We start from the raw sequence: 18,305 nt of genomic DNA, 5'->3' as shown, positions 1-18,305 counted from the left end.
TCACATCCTGCAAATGTAAGGGCTCCAATCTATGAAAACCTTAGATTTAGCAGAGGAATTCTCTGAGGACAAGGGAAGAAGGCAACTTTTACAGCCGTCCCTACTCTTTGGAGAGATTTTGGAAGCCCAGATAGTTGCAGAAAGAGAAAATGTGGCCCCCTGATTGGAAAATTCTCCAGTAGAATTCTGCTTCAACGATGGTCATGCTAGTGGAATCAAAGTCTGGATCCAATCCATTTAGTAAATCTGCCTTTATATTTTCTTACCCTGGATAAGCTTGCCCTTTTCCCAGATGAAGCCCTCAAAAAACCTTCAATATTTTCCTTTAATTCTAATTCAGCCTGCCTGGAGTATGTTGACTGATTCTTTTTGAACAAAATGGTTTTCTTCTGTTTCTTCTGTTCCATGAATTTACTGGACCTTGGGTGTGACAATGGATGCTTAAAGGATTGGAATGAGTCATTTTTCAAGTAGCTCTAGCACAGAAGTGTAAGAGCAATGGGTTCTGTGGAACGATTGCTTCTTTCCTTTCATCCATTCATCCAAAGACTGCTGTGTGAGAGAGAGAACAAAATGTGTTATTTAAAATCACTATTTGATTTATGATAGGACCCCCTGCCTTTAAACAATACTAAACATGTTCTGCATATCATTGTGATACCTGGTTCACACTGAGCAAACTAGATTAGACAAATATTCAGAAATGATTCATGTTGCTGATTCCTATATTGTCCTTCAAATAACAAGAAATACCATGATAAGCTTAAGAGTTCCATCTTCATTTTGTAACTTATCAGCCTGAAATGAAAATTGCATGCAATAATATCACAAGAAATGTATTTAGTTACAAATAGCACACAAAAATAACTTTTTTTTTCTTTGACCTGACCTTTTCCCCATAATCCATGATTTGAAACCTCCTTGTATGAATGTGCTTTTCATTTTAAGGCAGAAAAGGAGAGGAGAAAAACATCTTTCGCCATGTCCTTCAGACCCTTTTTTAAAACCTGTAGCTGCTCTTAAGAGCTGTGTATTTTAGATATCATCATTTCAGTTAAGAGCTGAATGGGATTCCTTGTCACATCTATCAAACTGCTACTTAATTAGGCAGAGGAGTTGCTGATGAATCCCTGTCGCTCAAGGGCTGAGTTTACCAGTGCCTCAATTCTCCAAAACAAGGTAGAAAGAGTTTGATACCAGAAGCTTCCCCTGGGGAGTGTTTATCAGCAGAACAAAATACAGAGAAATGAGGCCACTTGGACTGGCAACCAGAGTGTAGAATTGCACTTTTAAGACTTGCTTTATTGGAGCACATAAGCTTAGGTTTGTTTGCAGCAGAGTTTCTGTGATAAGACTGAAACATCTTACTTGGTTTCTGATTGAGATTAACAAACAGAGCAATTTGGTCAAAAGTTCAGATAAGATATTGACACTTAAATTGAGAATAGGAAGAAATGACTTATGAAGATGTATGACAGGTTGTATATGGTGTGTGTGTGTGTGTTTTAATCTGCTTACTCAGTTGATTCAGGGTACATGCCTACTATTCCGTTACTCCAGATCTAGTTTGGGAAAGGGGAAGAAGGTTACCTGATTAAAAGTCTATATGGATTTTTTTGAGTAAATGGAGCTAAGCAGTTAACACCCCATTTTGTTCCATCTTTCCTACTTGATCCAGAGAGCATCTCCATTTACTATGCATAACTGTTGTTATGTTTACAAATCTGGGTGGGAAAGAGACAATTTGTGAATGTTATCCCTGGTAGGGAAAACCTATTTAGTTATTCAGTATATTTTGATTTCTATGCTTATTCTTTCTATTTGCATATAATTTCTTGCAGGATGACCCCTCAATAAGGGGGTTCCTGTCCTGACAAGCAGGAACCACACCGAGACAAGGAATAGGTCTCTAGTGTTTTATTACTGCTACAGTAGACAGAAAATCCTACCAAACTGAAGAAGCGTGAGAAAACCCATACAGATAAACCCCAAAAGTCAAGGCGGGTCTGTTCTGGGTTTCTTTGAATGGCTGCTCAAATTCTCTCTACTACACATGCGTTTTCCCCCCTGGATAGGGGCCCCCTCCTGCTCACCATCAGTGCTCATGACAGTTCCAATCTATTGCATTGTTCCAATCTAAATAGTCTTCCCTAGTACATTTACTCTCTTATGTGCAGCTCAGGATCCTTGGTTCTTGTATAGCAGCTATAAAGCTCTACAAAATATGGAAAGTGATGTATGTGAACAGACTGCCTGCCACAGACGTTTCTCTCAGTATTCTTTGAAGTTGATTTGAAATGGTCTTTCATTTGCTTTTTGCTCACCACTTTTATTTCTTGAGGACTGGTCTCAGTCATGTTACCGCTTCAGCATCTAACTAGTAGGCCTGAAATATTCATTTTAAAACACAGTAACTATATTCTCTATGCTCTAGTCACCATGTCCCTTCCACCCTACCTTTTACTCCAGCAATTTTTTTTAATATGGAAGATGCATGCCACAATGCCATTTCCTTTTCCTGTCCCTTTCCAACCTTTATCTCTAATTCATCTTCTACCATTTAAGAAGAACTATACATACTGATTTTAAGAAGCTTTTGTCCTACAAATATTAATATAGCATACTTTCTGATGTACTTAAATAAGTATGTGGATATCTGATACCCATATAAGTCACCCAGAAATGTATAGGATATAAATACATATTTTTATTTTTGTATGAAGTTAGCATTATATTGTACTTTTCTATGTGAGCCACTGAGAGTTTTTTTTTTATTGTGGAGGCATACAAATATGTTTCCCCAATCAATCACTTGCACCTGAAATAGAAATGGCAAAATAAGTATTCAGAACTATTTTCTGTGGATTGCTACCCAATACCAACTATTCAGAAATACATAGCCAGTGAACCTAAGAGTTTCCTATTAAAGGCCATTGATAATCGTTCTTTTGTTCATGATTCATGTAATATCGATTTAAAGCCATAAAAACTAGTGACTAGCATCACATTTTGTAACAATGGATTTCTTAAATTAATGATGGTGAAATAAGAATCTGTGACTTTAATCAGGTGTTGGAATGCTTTCCATTATGTGACAAGAACAAGTGCATCTTTCATAATATGTTAGACATTTCATAATTTGACAATATGCTTTAGCCAAATAATTCTAATTTTCAGTCAAATTGTTCTGTTTTCGATTCTCCTCTTTTGTTGTTACAATCTTTGGAATTAGATTAAGCAAAATGTATTATTTATATATGTAACAGCCTTTTAACACTAAAATGTTCCTATGGCTTAGTTAACTCTCTTGCAAAATTGTACATGAAATTATTACCTGACTCCGGTAGATATGTATGCCAGATAAACGTTTCTCACTGTTCTGAGAACATTTGATGGGATGAAAGAAAGGCCATACTGGTACACTCAGTTTTCAAAACTTGTTTCCAACCAAATTTGCATGCATTGGAGCTATACATAGATTTGCTATGTTCCCTTTTATTACTGACATACCCTGCATATTTCCCCCTAGTGTGTTGCCTTAGATTTAGTTTGCTCTTTCTTCTTGCTCATCTACATAATATTTTATTTTTGCTGCTGTTTTTTAAAGGTAAGTTATCTCTTGGAATATTTTGTGAGAAAGAAATCTTAATTCCCAAATAAAGCTCAGTATAACTTTTTTGTGCAATCTGTAAGATTGATTTATGTTCTTAGAAATAGCAGATCTCTATCACATATAATAATATGTTCCTCAAAGATTAACTATAACTTTTAGTAAACAAATTCAAAAGAAGATGCTACTTATTTGCATGAGAAACAATATATTCTATATATTTGGTCTTTGAGCTTAATAAATATTTGACTGAATATGTTCTATATGCAAAATGTGAAGGCAAATGGTATAAGATAATACAGCAATTACTTAATATTATTAATATAGTTTGCCACTGAGTTTTAGAAACAGTCTTTCATTGAAAGCTTGTAAAAAACATGGTCTTATGACAATGTTCTTACTTAATGTTGGAGTTTTTTTAATGATTTTTTATCAAGAGAGCTAATTGCTATGGTCAGATTGTGTGTTTTTGATTTAGCATAATATAATAAGATTTAATTTTCTTATACAATTGAAACAATTCATACTGATGTGAAATCTAACAATAACTTTGGAAGCTCATAAAGTTTATCAGATGGGAAATCATCCTGGAAATATGGTGTACTTTGATAAATCAGGGAGATAGCAATCATCAAAGACTTGCAACTGTCTTATAAGTCAACATAACCACAAGGTGATGAAAGCATTCCATTTGATTCCAACACATTTTTGAAAAACGTGGGTGGCTGAAAGGTTTTTCTTTTAAAGGAAAAAACAAATGTTTCTTAAATTCAGTAGGGGTGTGGCCAGGCCCCAAACTATCCAAGTTTGTTTTTCCCAACTGTAATTTTTTTTTATTTGTGCAAGATAAATTTGAGCATCATTTCAGGCAGTCTCCGAGAACTGGACACAGTTGAATGGATTTTTAAAAAGTAATATTATAATTAAAATTCAGACTGCAGCAATTCATACATAGTTAAAAGGTCAGTTAAGGAAACATCAGTTAAAATGCATCAGTAAGAAAGACACAAACAGCAGCCATTAGATTAATGGCTATTTCAGTTTTAAGAGCTATCGGGGGGAAAAAACTGGTTTGCGTGGCAAGTGACGGATGACAGAGAAAGTGATGGCCTGGGAGCACCCACCAGTTGTTTTTTTATTCCCTGTCTGAAGGCCTCCATTGATGACCAACAGAATGGCCTTTCCTACAGAAGATGAAAGCTAAGCAGGCTCATATCCAAGAGGTTGATTTTTCAAGTAGCCTGTTTTCAAGTCATGGAGAGCTGTACTGGTCATAACCAGCATTTTGAATATTGCCCCCAAACAGACCAATAACCATTGAAGCTGAGTGGAAAAACTGAGTCATGTAATTGGCCCTCTTTAGCACTCAGGCTGCAGCAGGTTAAACCAAGTAAAATATGTGTTGTCAACTAGGCTGTACCAAAATGTGTTATGACCAAATTGTATTATCTTTGATTTGAAAAGAAAATTAGTAAACCGTTTCAGCTATGTTGAAGTCTAGCTTTTAAATTCTCAAAACTGCATAGTTAAACCATATTTTATAATTAGGATTTGGCAATAGTTTAGTCAGGTTTATCTGTTGGCAGTAATTTAAGGGAAAGTGTTGGGGGCAGGGTGTTCAGAACCAGAACATCATGTATGAGCATGAGAGAGTGGCAGGGATAACTCCAGTTAGTTTCCTAAATCAGCCAACAAATAGATGTGATTTATTTTGCTATGATCTCTATCTCTCTGTGAAAATTACTGAGATACTTTTAACCCCAGTTGATTGCCCTGAGAAAAGAAGCTGCAACATTAGGTCAGAATGTCACATTAGTATATCAGTGCTTCTAGCATGAAAGATGCGTCTAACTCACTTGTCCCCAACATTTCTTAGTAGATACCAAGCCTAGCAATCAGTGCCTAGCATGCCTATAGCCATACGGAGCCATTCATCTAAGGTTTGATCCAGAAGAGTATTATAAGCTTTATCATGTTCCTCTTCTCTAGTAGAGTGCTCCAGGCCACTTCTACTTCCTCACTATATTGTTTTTGTACAGACATTTCAGATGTATATAATACAGACAAAACATAAACTGATTATCCTGTTTCAGTTGCAAGCCAGGAATGTAACAGCCATATTCAATAGAGAACTGTTAGCGGGCTTATCCAATAGGGTTAAATTTAAAAAAAGTCTGCCATCAATGATCAATCCAGATTTTAAATCTCCATGACTTCAAAGTCATAGCAGTTGATAAAGGCTTCAGAGGAAAAGGAAATATATTCAGTACTGTATTTTGTCTTTGTAAATTCTGTGAATGAAGATTTCATGAATTGAAGACAGAACATGAGCTTGAAGTCCTTGTTCCTTTGAGGTGTAGTTAAGTATTCCGTGTTGGAAGCATTCACTAAGAATGGCCAAACCCCAGGGGGATCTTGTACTAGATAAGTGTGTTTCAGGTTGCTATTTTCCCATTGACTGCTGCATCTCTCATACATTAAATTATAAATTAGAAGTAATTGGATTAGAAGATGGAAGTTAACATAAATAAGTCCTTAAAAATGCACAGTGCTCTCAAAGACTTCTTGTCTTAGAGTTTACTAGCCAGGGATTACACTTTTGGGCTCTTCGAGTAAGAGCATTTCAGTGCTGTTCTGCCTTTGAAACGTGCAGAAGTATCATATTAAGATCTTGTAACTCCCTTTCCTATTACTCTTAATGACTCAACCAAGGCCAGAAGGAAGAAAGTAAACTACAGGATGACAGGAGTAAAGGGGAAAAATAGTAAGTGTTCTCAGGGCCGCAACTAGGGTCTGTGTCACCCGGGGCAAACATGGATTCCATGCCCATTTTGGTGCCCCCCCCCCAGCACAGCACCCAGGGCACATGCCCCGGTTGCCCCCCCTAGTTGCAGCCCTGAGTGTTCTAATAAAATCAAATCATTTGGGTTAGGGTTAGGCTGAGAACATTAATAATATTGTTTTATGTTCATCATATTATTGATTCATCATTCTCAACACTGCATTTTAATATATAGATTTGGATAACTTGCATATGGAACCTGAAAATCATTCTTTTCTTAACGTATTTGTTTCTGTTCGCTTTGTTTCAAAACAAAGCAAGACATGCAGAAGAAAGGAAAAAGGCATGCGTATGAAACTAAGGCAGAAGAGCAAGTGGCTCCATTTGTATGTATCTTCAGGTTGGAAGAGATTATTTTGCCACTGGGTTTGACATTATGAAAATATGTAAGGGATTTGGGTGTCTGTAGATGGATCTGAAATTAGAAAGCTTTGGTCATTTGTCAAGTGTTTATGTTGGAATACAAGTGAAAGTAACAAAGTCATGCATACTAACAAACACTGAGAAAATAATCAGCTTACCAAGGTACAATTGCCTGTGATTTCCTGGAAGCTCTTCTCTTATCTTGAATTCTGCACAAGATGTATTGCATGTTGCATTGCATCTACTTACCCACAGAACAGGCTAGATGCAAAATGTGATTATTTCCAACAGTTTTTCTTAGTTCACACGTTTTAACACGCTAGATTTGGATGGCTCAGCTTAGATTACAGTCATTGTGGTGCAGGGATCAAGGACTAGCCTAGGTCTGGGGAGATCCAGGTCCAAGACCATTTTCCACCCTGGAAGTTAACTTTGGAGGAGGTAATGCTATGCAAGGCAGCTTGAGCTCCTGGAGGAAAGACAGTATATAAATCTAGTAACTAAATAATACCACAAAAAGAGAGCTTTGGGGGACCGATTTTAAAGTAATTCCTGTTAAACATTTGTACTCTCATTTTAAAACCATTTTGAGCTGCCAATAAATCATTCTGTATGAAATATTCCTCTGAAGCCAAAGCAGTCAAGAGTTTCTTCACTTGCCCGAAGGCTGGGTTTGGCTTTTCTCAGTCAACAGGGTTTGTTTAGAATAAAGTATGGGTGAATATATTTTTTCTATTTCAGCCAAATTAGTAAATGAAATAAAATAAATCCAGTTCTTTAATTCAACTCATTCTAAAACAACTGTTAATGTCTGTGGGAGTTGTGGCAATGGTAGTAACGGGTTTTTTCCTTTCCTTTTTTTGGAGTGTTTTGTTTTATTTGTCAGATAGTTCTCAGAAGAACAACAGCCACACGTAAGATTATGCACATATTTAGCAAAAGAAAATCATGAAAATAGAAGAGGAAAGCGAATACAAGATACCTCCAACATTTCAGTTTCTGGTGATCTCTTTTCTAACCCAGTTTTTTTAATATCTTGAGCTAATAACAAATTAGCGATTCCAAGCTGGAGTTTTTGTTTTGGGGTATTTTGTTTTGGGGTTTTTTTAAAGCAGGATTAATTAATTCCATAGCGTGTGTTGGAGATTTTGGTCTAGAGGGAAGTAGCGAGCCTGGAAATCAGCCTGATCAGGACTAGAAACCCAGCAAAGGTAAAATAGTTAATCGCTGCAAACATGAACAGCCTCCTCCTCCTCCTCCTCCTCCTCCTCCTCCTCCTCTTCTTCTTCTTCTTCTTTCAGTGCACAAGTGCCAGCAGTTACAAGAAGCACACATATTCCTCCTTGGGGGTGGGGGGAAGCAAAATTGCTGTTGTCTAAATTCAAGAAGAATCAACATTTTTTGAATGAATGTTATTTGTAAAATGCCAGGAGGGGTATGTACCATTTCCTCCGGCAGCTCAGCCTCAAGGGGTGGAAGCCAGCATAATGGAGCCAAGGGCTCCTGAGAGTGCCAGCATGCTAGCTGTACGTTCTGCCACAGCATCTTTTTAGCCGTGTTCACCAGTGTGGTTGCTGTCGCTCCTGCATTTGTTGAATCCAGGATGACCTTTGCATGAATAAAGTCAAATAGGATTAAGGATGGAATTTTCAACAATGGGAAAGAGTAACAGATGTAGCCGACATTGAACGTGGGAGGATTCTTGATGTGCAGTTGCCTAAAGCGAGTGGCTGCAGAGGAGTGCCACAAATAACCACAAAAAAAAGAATTAATTTCCTCAGGAGGTGAATAACAAATGAACAAAAATAAATCCAGTCTAAATGATACCAGGTTCAGCTAGATCTCTATAACGTATTTTTAGTCCCTTTTATTAATAGTGCTTGTTGCTTTTTACATTTTTATTTCATATGTCATTTTAGATGTACTAATTTGTGTCCAGTTTGGTTTTGTTAATAACCCTTATTACAGTCTTTTTTGGAGAAATGTTGAGGACTGATCAGTCAGAATTTTCTGAGCATGCCCCATTAAAAAACAGGGAGAGGAACAGACTTGCAATGAAGAATTATTAGGGGAGCTATTTTTTTATTTTTATCCCACCTTTATTATTTTTTTTATAAACAACTCAAGGTGAAGAACGTACCTAATCCTCCTTCCTCCTCCTATTTTCCCCACAACAACAACCCTGTGAGGTGAGCTGGGCTGAGAGAGCGCGACTGGCCCAAGGTCACCCAGCCGGCTTTCATGCCTCAGGCGGGACTAGAACTCTCAGTCTCCTGGTTTCTAGCCCAGCACCTTAACCACTAGACCAGACTGGCTCTCATTAACTTCCTTTGTAACCACTTTAAGTTAAAGCTTAAAGCATGAATTAGTTTAATTTTGAAATTATTCATAATAGATGTGACATACAGTACATAGTAAGAGCATTCTAACTGAATAGTCTATCATGAGGTGGTGAATGTTTAACAATTTAACCGAACAATGACACACACTAATTTTGTGTGTCACACACTTTTTATTTATTTATTTATTTATTTACTTATTTATTCGATTTCTATAGTCTCCCATCTCAACAAGTGACTCTGGGTGGCTATAGAAATCTAATTTTCCCATTAGAAAGGAATTTGTAATAAAATCAAGGATATTCTATACAATTTAATCTTAATTTCCTGCTTAACTTGAATCAATATGAATGTAATATTTTTTGGATTTAAAGAAACTGCCCGATACAGAATTGCCAAATGATGGAACCTTAGGAATAATTACTGATGACAATTTGCCAGCTCATTATTTATTTGTTTTATGTATTTACTATTAAGGCTTATTGACGTTGCTTTATCATGTAACAGCAACACTGATAATACAACTGGACTTGGCATTGTTTTCTGGTGTGTTGTACATGTACATGCTACCTATTTTCAAGAAAGTTATTACAAGTTCATCTCAATTCCTTCAGAGTTACTCCATGAGAATAAGTGATACTGAAAGGTTTTTTATAGGAAATATTTTATAAAAGAATCTGCTCATTCTGCTGGTGGTTAATATAATTAGATATAACCCATTAACTCCCTGAACCTAAATGTTTACTTAAAAGTAAACCTGGCTTTAGTTCAGTAGAGTTTAAAGGTAAAGGTAAAGGTTTCCCTTGACGTAAAGTCCAGTCGTGTCCGACTCTAGGGGGCGGTGCTCATCTCCGTTTCAAAGCCTTGGAGCCGGCGTTGTCCATAGGACACTTCCGGGTCATGTGGCCAGCATGACTCACGGAACGCCGTTACCTTCCCGCCGAAGCGGTACCAATTAATCTACTCACATTTGCATGTTTTCGAACTGCTTGGTGTGCAGAAGCTGGGACGAGCAACGGGAGCTCACCCCGCCACGCGGTTTCGAACCGCCGACCTTCCGATCGACAGCTCAGCGGTTTAACCTGCAGCGCCACCGCGTCCCATTCAGTAGAGTTTAAGCTACATTTATTCTGATTCAGAGTGCATAGGTTGTAATTGAAGTGGTATCCCTTTGTCCTGATCAGTGGTTTTCTTATTTTGTCAACAATACATACGTAGGCAAGTCTGCTGCATGTTATATAGAAACTGTATATTTTATTTCAAGCTTTGTTGTTGTTGTTTATTCGTTCAGTCGCTTCCGACTCTTCCTGACTTCATGGACCGACCCACGCCAGAGCTTCCTGTCGGTCGTCAACACCCCCAGCTCCCCAGGGACGAGTCCGTCACCTCTAGAATATCATCCATCCACCTTGCCCTTGGTCGGCCCCTCTTCCTTTTGCCCTCCACTCTGCCTAGCATCAGCATCTTCTCCAGGGTGTCCTGTCTTCTCATTATGTGGCCAAAGTATTTCAGTTTGGCCTTTAATATCATTCCCTCAAGTGAGCAGTCTGGCTTTATTTCCTGGAGGATGGACTGGTTTGATCTTCTTGCAGTCCAAGGCACTCTCAGAATTTTCCTCCAACACCACAGTTCCAAAGCATCGATCTTCCTTCTCTCAGCCTTCCTTATAGTCCAGCTCTCGCAGCCATATCTTACTACGGGGAACACCATTGCTTTAACTATGCGGACCTTTGTTGTCAGTGTGATGTCTCTGCTCTTAACTATTTTATCGAGAGCGGTCATTGCTCTTCTCCCAAGGATTGAGCGTCTTCTGATTTTCTGACTGCAGTCAGCAACTGCAGTAATCTTCGCACCTAGAAATACAAAGTCTTTCACTGCTTCTACATTTTCTCCCTCTATTTGCCAGTTATCAATCAAGCTGGTTGCCATAATCTTGGTTTTTTTGAGGTTTAGCTGCAAGCCAGCTTTTGCACTTTCTTCTTTCATCTTCATCATAAGGCTCCTCAGTTCCTCTTTGCTTTCAGCCATCAAAGTGGTATCATCTGCATATCTGAGATTGTTCATGTTTCTTTCAGCGATTTTAACTCCAGCCTTGGATTCCTCAAGCCCAGCATGTTGCATGAGGTGTTCTGCATACAAGTTGAATAGGTAGAGTGAGAGTATACAGCCCTGCCGTAATCCTTTCCAAATCTTAAACCAGTCCGTTGTTCCGTGGTCTGTTCTTACTGTTGCTGCTTGGTCGTTATACAGATTCTTCAGGAGGCAGACAAGATGACTTGGTATCCCCATACCACTAAGAACTTGCCACAATTTGTTATGGTCCACACAGTCAAAGGCTTTAGAATAGTCAATAAAACAGAAATAGATGTTTTTCTGAAACTCCCTGGCTTTTCCCATTATCCAGCGGATATTGACAATTTGGTCCCTAGTTCCTCTGCCTTTTCTAAACCCAGCTTGTACATCTGGCAATTCTTGCTCCATGAATTGCTGAAGTCTACCTTGCAGGATCTTGAGCATTACCTTACTGGCATGTGAAATGAGTGCCACTGTTCGATAGTTTGAACATTCTTTAGTGTTTCCCTTTTTTGGTATGGGGATATAAGTTGATTTTTTCCGATCTGATGGCCATTCCTGTGTTTTCCAAATTTGCTGGCATATAGCATGCATTACCTTGACAGCATCATCTCGCAAGATTTTGAACAGTTCAGCTGGGATGCCGTCATCTCCTGCTGCCTTGTTATTAGCAATGCTTCTCAAGGCCCATTCAACCTCACACTTCAGGATGTCTGGCTCTAGCTCACTGACCACACCGTCAAAGCTATCCCCGATATTGTTATCCTTCCTATACAGGTCTTCCATATATTCTTGCCACCTTTTCTTGATCTCTTCTTCTTCTGTTAGGTCCTTGCCATCTTTGTTGTTGATCATACCCATTTTTGCCTGGAATTTACCTCCGATGTTTCTAATTTTCTGGAAGAGGTCTCTTGTCCTTCCTATTCTATTGTCTTCTTCCACTTCCACTTCCGCTTCCGCGCATTGCTTGTTTAAAAATAATTCCTTATCTCTTCTGGCTAACCTCTGGAATTTTGCATTTAATTGGGCATATCTCCCCCTATCACTGTTGCCTTTTGCTTTCCTTCTTTCTTGGGCTACTTCTAGTGTCTCAGCAGACAGCCATTTTGCCTTCTTGGTTTTCTCTGTCTTTGGGATGTATTTTGTTGCTGCCTCTTGAACAATGTTGCAGACTTCTGTCCATAGTTCTTCTGGGACCCTATCTACTAAGTCCAGTCCCTTAAACCTATTCTTCACCTCCACTGCATATTCCTTAGGAATATTAGTGAGCTGATATCTAGCTGATCTGTGGGTCTTCCCTAATCTCTTTAGTCTGATCCTAAATTGTGCAAGAAGAAGTTCGTGATCGGAACTACAATCAGCTTCAGGTCTTGTTTTTACCGACTGTATAGATGACCGCCACCTTTGGCTGCAAAGGATGTAATCAATCTGATTTCGGTGTTGTCGATCTGGTGAAGTCCATGTATAAAGCCGTCTCTTAGGTTGCTGGAAGAGGGTGTTTGTTATGCACATTGAGTTGTCTTGGCAAAATTCTATTAGCCTGTGTCCTGCTTCGTTTTGTTCTCCCAGGCCATGCTTACCTGTAATTCCAGGTGTCATCTGACTGCCCACCTTAGCATTCCAGTCTCCCGTGCTGAAAATAACATCTCTTTTAGGCGTGTTGTCCAGTAGGTGCTGCAGATCCTCATAGAACTGATCTACTTCAGCTTCTTCAGCATCTGGTTGGGGCGTATATTTGGATCACTGTGATGTTAGATGGCTTGCCCTGAATTCGAATTGAGATCATTCTATCGTTTTTTGGATTGTATCCAAGCACTGCTTTAGCCACTTTACTATTAATTATGAAGGGTACTCCATTTCTTCTGTGGTCCTCTTGTCCACAGTAGTAGATCTGGTGGTCATTTGATGTGAAGTGGCCCATTGCAGTCCATTTCAGTTCACTGATGCCCAGAATGTCTATCTTTAATCTTGACATCTCACCAATAACCACATCCAATTTGCCCTGGCTCGTAGATCTTACATTCCAGGTTCCAATGTTGTGTTGATCCTTAGAACATCGGATTCGCCGTTCACCACCAGCACCGTCGGCCACTAGCCGTCCTTTCGGCTTTGAGCTAGCTGCGTCATCACGTCTGGGGCTAGTTGAACTCATCCTCTGTTCCTCCCCAGTAGCATTTTGACCATCTTCCGACCTGGGGGTCTCATCTTCCGATGGTATACCGACATATCTCTGGTTGTACTGATCCATTTAGTTTTCACGGCAGGAATCCTGGGGTGGGTTGCCATGACCTTCCCCAGGGATCGCATTTAGTCTGACCTCTCTGTCATGACCTTCCCGTCTTGGGTGGCCCTTCACGGTTTAGCTCATGGCATCATTGAGGTGCTCAAGCTCCAGCACCACGACAAGGAAACGATCCTTTGCTGTGATTTCAAGCTTTAGGAGCAAATGATTGCAACTTCTACATTTTGCTTTATATAACATTAAGTATTATTTTAATTGCTTTGCTTTCTCCACTGTAATAAGATTTCACAAAAACTGTCATAAAAACTTTTAAAACTGCACACATTTATATTTCCTATTTGGAGTACAGCACCCAAAAGGCTCTACCAGCTTGGCCAAAGATCAGATGTTACGGAATTTAGGCTTCAAAACATCTGAAGGTTGCTTGCCTTATGAAACAAGTACTGTGGCTTGATGAAGAAACTTGTTTAGCAAAAATGCGACAGTATTGCCCAGTTTACAGCCTATTTCAAAGAAGGTTGACTGTGGAATCCTATGCACACCTACTCAGAAGTAAGTCCCATTGAATTCCCCAGTGAGTGTTCCTTCAGTAAACAATGGCACTGAATTTCTGGCACTGACTTCTAAAATCCTGCTGAACAGGTTTTCCTTAAGCTGATAATGAGCTCAACAGGTGTCAGTGCCCACATGGAAAGGACTCTCTTCTTTCTTTAGAGAGCCATAAGCTTTGTGTACACAAACAGATGCGTATGCAGAGATTCCTGAATCTGCGGGGTTCTCTTGGCACCAAGAACTCCCATGCAAAACCACAAGATCTAACCTGATAATTTCATACCCTGTGCCAACCTTGCCTTCTGGAAGCAGCCATTTAAGTGACTTTTATATATGAAAGCAACAGAGCCGGCAGTAAATCTTTAGAGAACACTGACTGGACTGCAGTGCTTGTGCAGTGATAGGTGGATTCAGGAATGCCCCTTGGTTGCATATTAAAAATCCAAAGTCATCATTTTTGTTTTATAAAATAAAGTGAGGCTTTTACATCAGTTACGAGGTAATGTGAGCTAACACCCACAACATTGCATGCTTAGACTTGGATGGTAATTATGGCTTGAACTATAAACTCTTTCACCTACTTTTAACCACTGTGTGATAACTAGCAAAGCCACTATATGTCATTAAAGTATAGCAGTTTGAGTTATGTTTTTTTTTACCAGGCTATTATTGTAATTATAAAGAACATTAAAATTAAAATTAACTTGTTAGATGACACAACCTTGCTATTTCTAACACTTTCAAATCATGAATTGCTATGATTCCGTAAAAGTAGGGTGGGTTTTTTTTCCAGTTCTTGTTCTTTTGAGCAATAATGGTTTTAACATTCTGAGAAGCGGGTCAATATGAATTTATTTGAGAACTGGATACTGTTGCCTGCTTCTGAGATTTTATGTGGAAGATATGTTGAAATCAGTGAGTATGGGTTCGATTACACCATGTTTTGTATCTGACTTCAGAGGAACCCCAAGAAAAACTTGCATGATATCTAGGACTTTTTAAAGCTGTATTTTTATTTTATAAATGTAATTCTTCTTTTTATAGGGGAATAGTCTTCCAAACCAGACCACACAGAAAATCAAGAAAATGTATAATTTCCAGACAATAAGTTACAAATCTTACATTTAGCAGACCAATATAGGCATGGGAGTTAAATATTTGTCCAGTAGATTATACTAATTGTCCTTCAGAATTTAAACTGGAAGGAATAGCACTCATCTCTTGTCCATGGCCCACTTTTTTCTATACTCTTGAGAGAGTAAGGCAAAGGCTTTGGGCCAGGATGGCACCAAAAATAAGATCTCATGAGAAGAGGCCAGTGGATGGGTTAGCATGAATTTAGGATGTCCAGTTGTAGCCCAGCCTCCTACACACATTTTAACACTCCAGGATTATCTGGTCACCTTTGGGCTGTTTTTCAGATTGGTCTGCAGGATAGAAATCTCTCTTTCTGACAGATTTCTGTGGAAGTAGCTGAAAGGATTACTTGATCGTTTATTTACCTAATTAGGCTACAGCTGGCATGCTCAGCATTATTGAAAAAGGGTGGAAGAAAGGGTGATGGCATCAAAGCTATGTGGGAGCCTTGTCTTGATCTGCCTCCTACAGCTTACAAACTTGAAGGGATCTTGGACAAGGACACTGTTGAGCCCTGATGGTTTCATTTTACCTAGATAAACAGAATAGATAAAACACCTCAACCCCAAAACATCACTGGCGACCGTGGTCCAATTGGTGGCTAGGTTTGCATATCACAGTACACCATGTTTGCTTTCCCAATGGCTTGGTTCACACACATCCTAGTCATGAACCATTTTTTCCAAATGAAAGAGGATGCTGCACATTTTAATTTATTTTTATTACAGCATTTATTCCCTGCTTTTTCTGCTGCTATAAGCAGTCAAGTGGCGTACAATAAAACCAAACATAAAATATAAAACATGAAAGCACAAGCAAAATCAGTATAGTTAGAAATCAAAAGCTCAGCAAGAGAGATGTGTTTGGGAACCCCAAGGACTTTGCTTGGGAGAACCCATGAGCCCCCCATGAGAAACCCCTCTCTTGCCTGTCAATGAGATGCAATGTGACCGTCTGTCAATGGGGCATCTTCAAAAGGTCTTTCTTGCTGACCCAGGTTGGTTGATAACGGGAAAGGTGGTCCTGCAGATGCAGACCAACATCTTAAAAAAAAACTTAAAATTGCACAACGCAGTCCCTGAATCTTGCACTATAAGCAGCCTCCTATCATGTTTTACACCAACTGCAATTTCCAGGTACTGTCCAATTCTTTTTCTTGGTTATCCACTTGTGTCCACACCATGCTACTGACAAATAACGATGCTGCCTGCTGCATGGATCCAGGGCTTAGCTCAGTCACCCATATGGCATACTGCTGGCTACACTAACCCTTGCTGATCTCCTGACATTTTATTACTTTATTATTTATACAATTCATTGCCCTCGTTTCATTATAACTGTAATCGTAAAACAGAATACAAAATAAGGCTAAGAATAAGATGTTGCAATTTTACAACCTATTCAGAGATTAAAATCACAAAAACAGGTACAGCAACAAGAGACACAGGAACATATAGGCAGTTAAAAGTTTTGAGCTAGTTATGAAAAGGAACAAGGATTTTGCCCAAATCACAACTGAGCAGGGAGGAATTCCAGAGCCAGTCCATCAAAATGCCCTCTCTTGAATTACTATTCTCAGGAATAGTGGATTCCTGGCCAATGCTGCATGTCAAGAAAACCTCCCCCAAAGGTCTTAATGAATGGGATGGATATATGGGAGAAGACAATCAGGTGACCAGGTCCTAAGCTATAGGGCTTAATATCTCAAGACAAGCATCATAAACTTGACTCAGTACCAAATTACATATTACTACATATTATAAGTAATTAATAAATGACTACAATTTAGACTAGTTACTATTTTCAAAACTCGTCCAGGCATTCTCTACCTGCTCCGGCTTGAAAGCCATAAAAGCTGCTCCATTCCAACAATCTAGTCTTGAGATCAGTGCATGAGTTATTGTGGATAGACTAACTAGGAATGGTTGTGTCAGTTGAAGTAGCCAGCACTGGGAAAAATTATTTGATTCGACAGAAACCATTTGATCGATGCACAAGTAAAACACAACAATGCCTCTAGGTCAGGATCTAGAAATCTTGTCAGGCATTGTCCACACCCAGACAATCTTGCATGATTTTGCAGATGCTCTCCAAAAATAATAACAGAATTAAACCGTATGAAAATTTGTCAGAATCTTACAAGATTTCAGCAAACTTCCTAAAAGATTGCATACGTTGTCACCTGAAGTCTCATAAGATCTTGCATGAGAATGCTGAAATCTTCAGAGAGATGGTAAACTTGTAAAATTTGGGATTTTTAGTAACACTTAACTTTTTTTGTTTTATTGAGAAAACAAAAATACTGCTAACCACACAATTCTGTGGACAAAAAATAATAAAAGAAATGAAAATATCAAATTCACCTTTCAGTGTTATACAAATATTAAGAAAGGACACCAACAGGAATTAATTAACAGCAAAACTAATCCAGTTTCAGCAGATGGCAGCACCTGGCTGATCTTGTTTGTGCTTAGAAGCTAAGCAGGGCCATGCCTGGTTAGTTTTTGGATGGGGGACTACCAGAGAATCCTAGAACTGTAGTCTAGGTTGGAAATTTGATACGTGTCCTGGAAGAAAGCAGTGGAAACAGTTTCCATTCTCTTGCCAAGAAAACTGCATGAGGTCAACATGGGACAAGCTCAGGTTGAAAAAGGTTTTACTTTACAAGCAATTTAAATATAAAATGATTTTAAAAAAGAAAAGGGATTTATATCATAAACAAAAAGCTCCAGAGCACTGAACAGATTATTCAAATGTCCTGTTCGCTGCGTTTGTGTTGGAAAGGCAGAGTCAAATACCAGCAGTCCAATGCTGCACGTTAGATGTAGAACTGTTTTTCATCCCCCAGTGTTGTATTATAATATTTTGGGACACCATCTCCTGCCATGCACAAAGCATCCATAATTTTTGATGCATTGATAAATTCCAAGCATTGGAAATGTTGCCAAAGACATCACACGTGTTTCACAGCAGTGATCATTTTAAAGTCGTGTAAACAGTCCTGCACATTTCAAACTACAGCAAACAAACCCAAATCATGTAAGATAATGTTTGGAACCCTGAACTTCATCTCTGATCACAGGCAATCCTCACTAGCCCATCCTGAACCTTCTCTGAGGGATCCTTTAAAAATGAAACAGTCTGTTC

The 18,305-nt window shown here is 38.8% G+C and overlaps 1 protein-coding gene across 4 annotated transcripts in view; it reads left to right on the top strand.

Moving 5' to 3' along the window:
* The window catches only part of EHBP1 (EH domain binding protein 1), a 267,597-nt gene that overhangs the window by 128,851 nt on the left and 120,441 nt on the right, over window positions 1-18,305 (top strand). The window lies entirely within an intron of this gene.

This window comes from Candoia aspera, chromosome 1 (assembly GCF_035149785.1).
Source record: "Candoia aspera isolate rCanAsp1 chromosome 1, rCanAsp1.hap2, whole genome shotgun sequence".
In the NCBI taxonomy this organism is placed as follows: domain Eukaryota; kingdom Metazoa; phylum Chordata; class Lepidosauria; order Squamata; family Boidae; genus Candoia; species Candoia aspera.
Note: the sequence above shows the minus strand (reverse complement) of the source record. Positions and strands in the feature narration are given on the sequence as shown.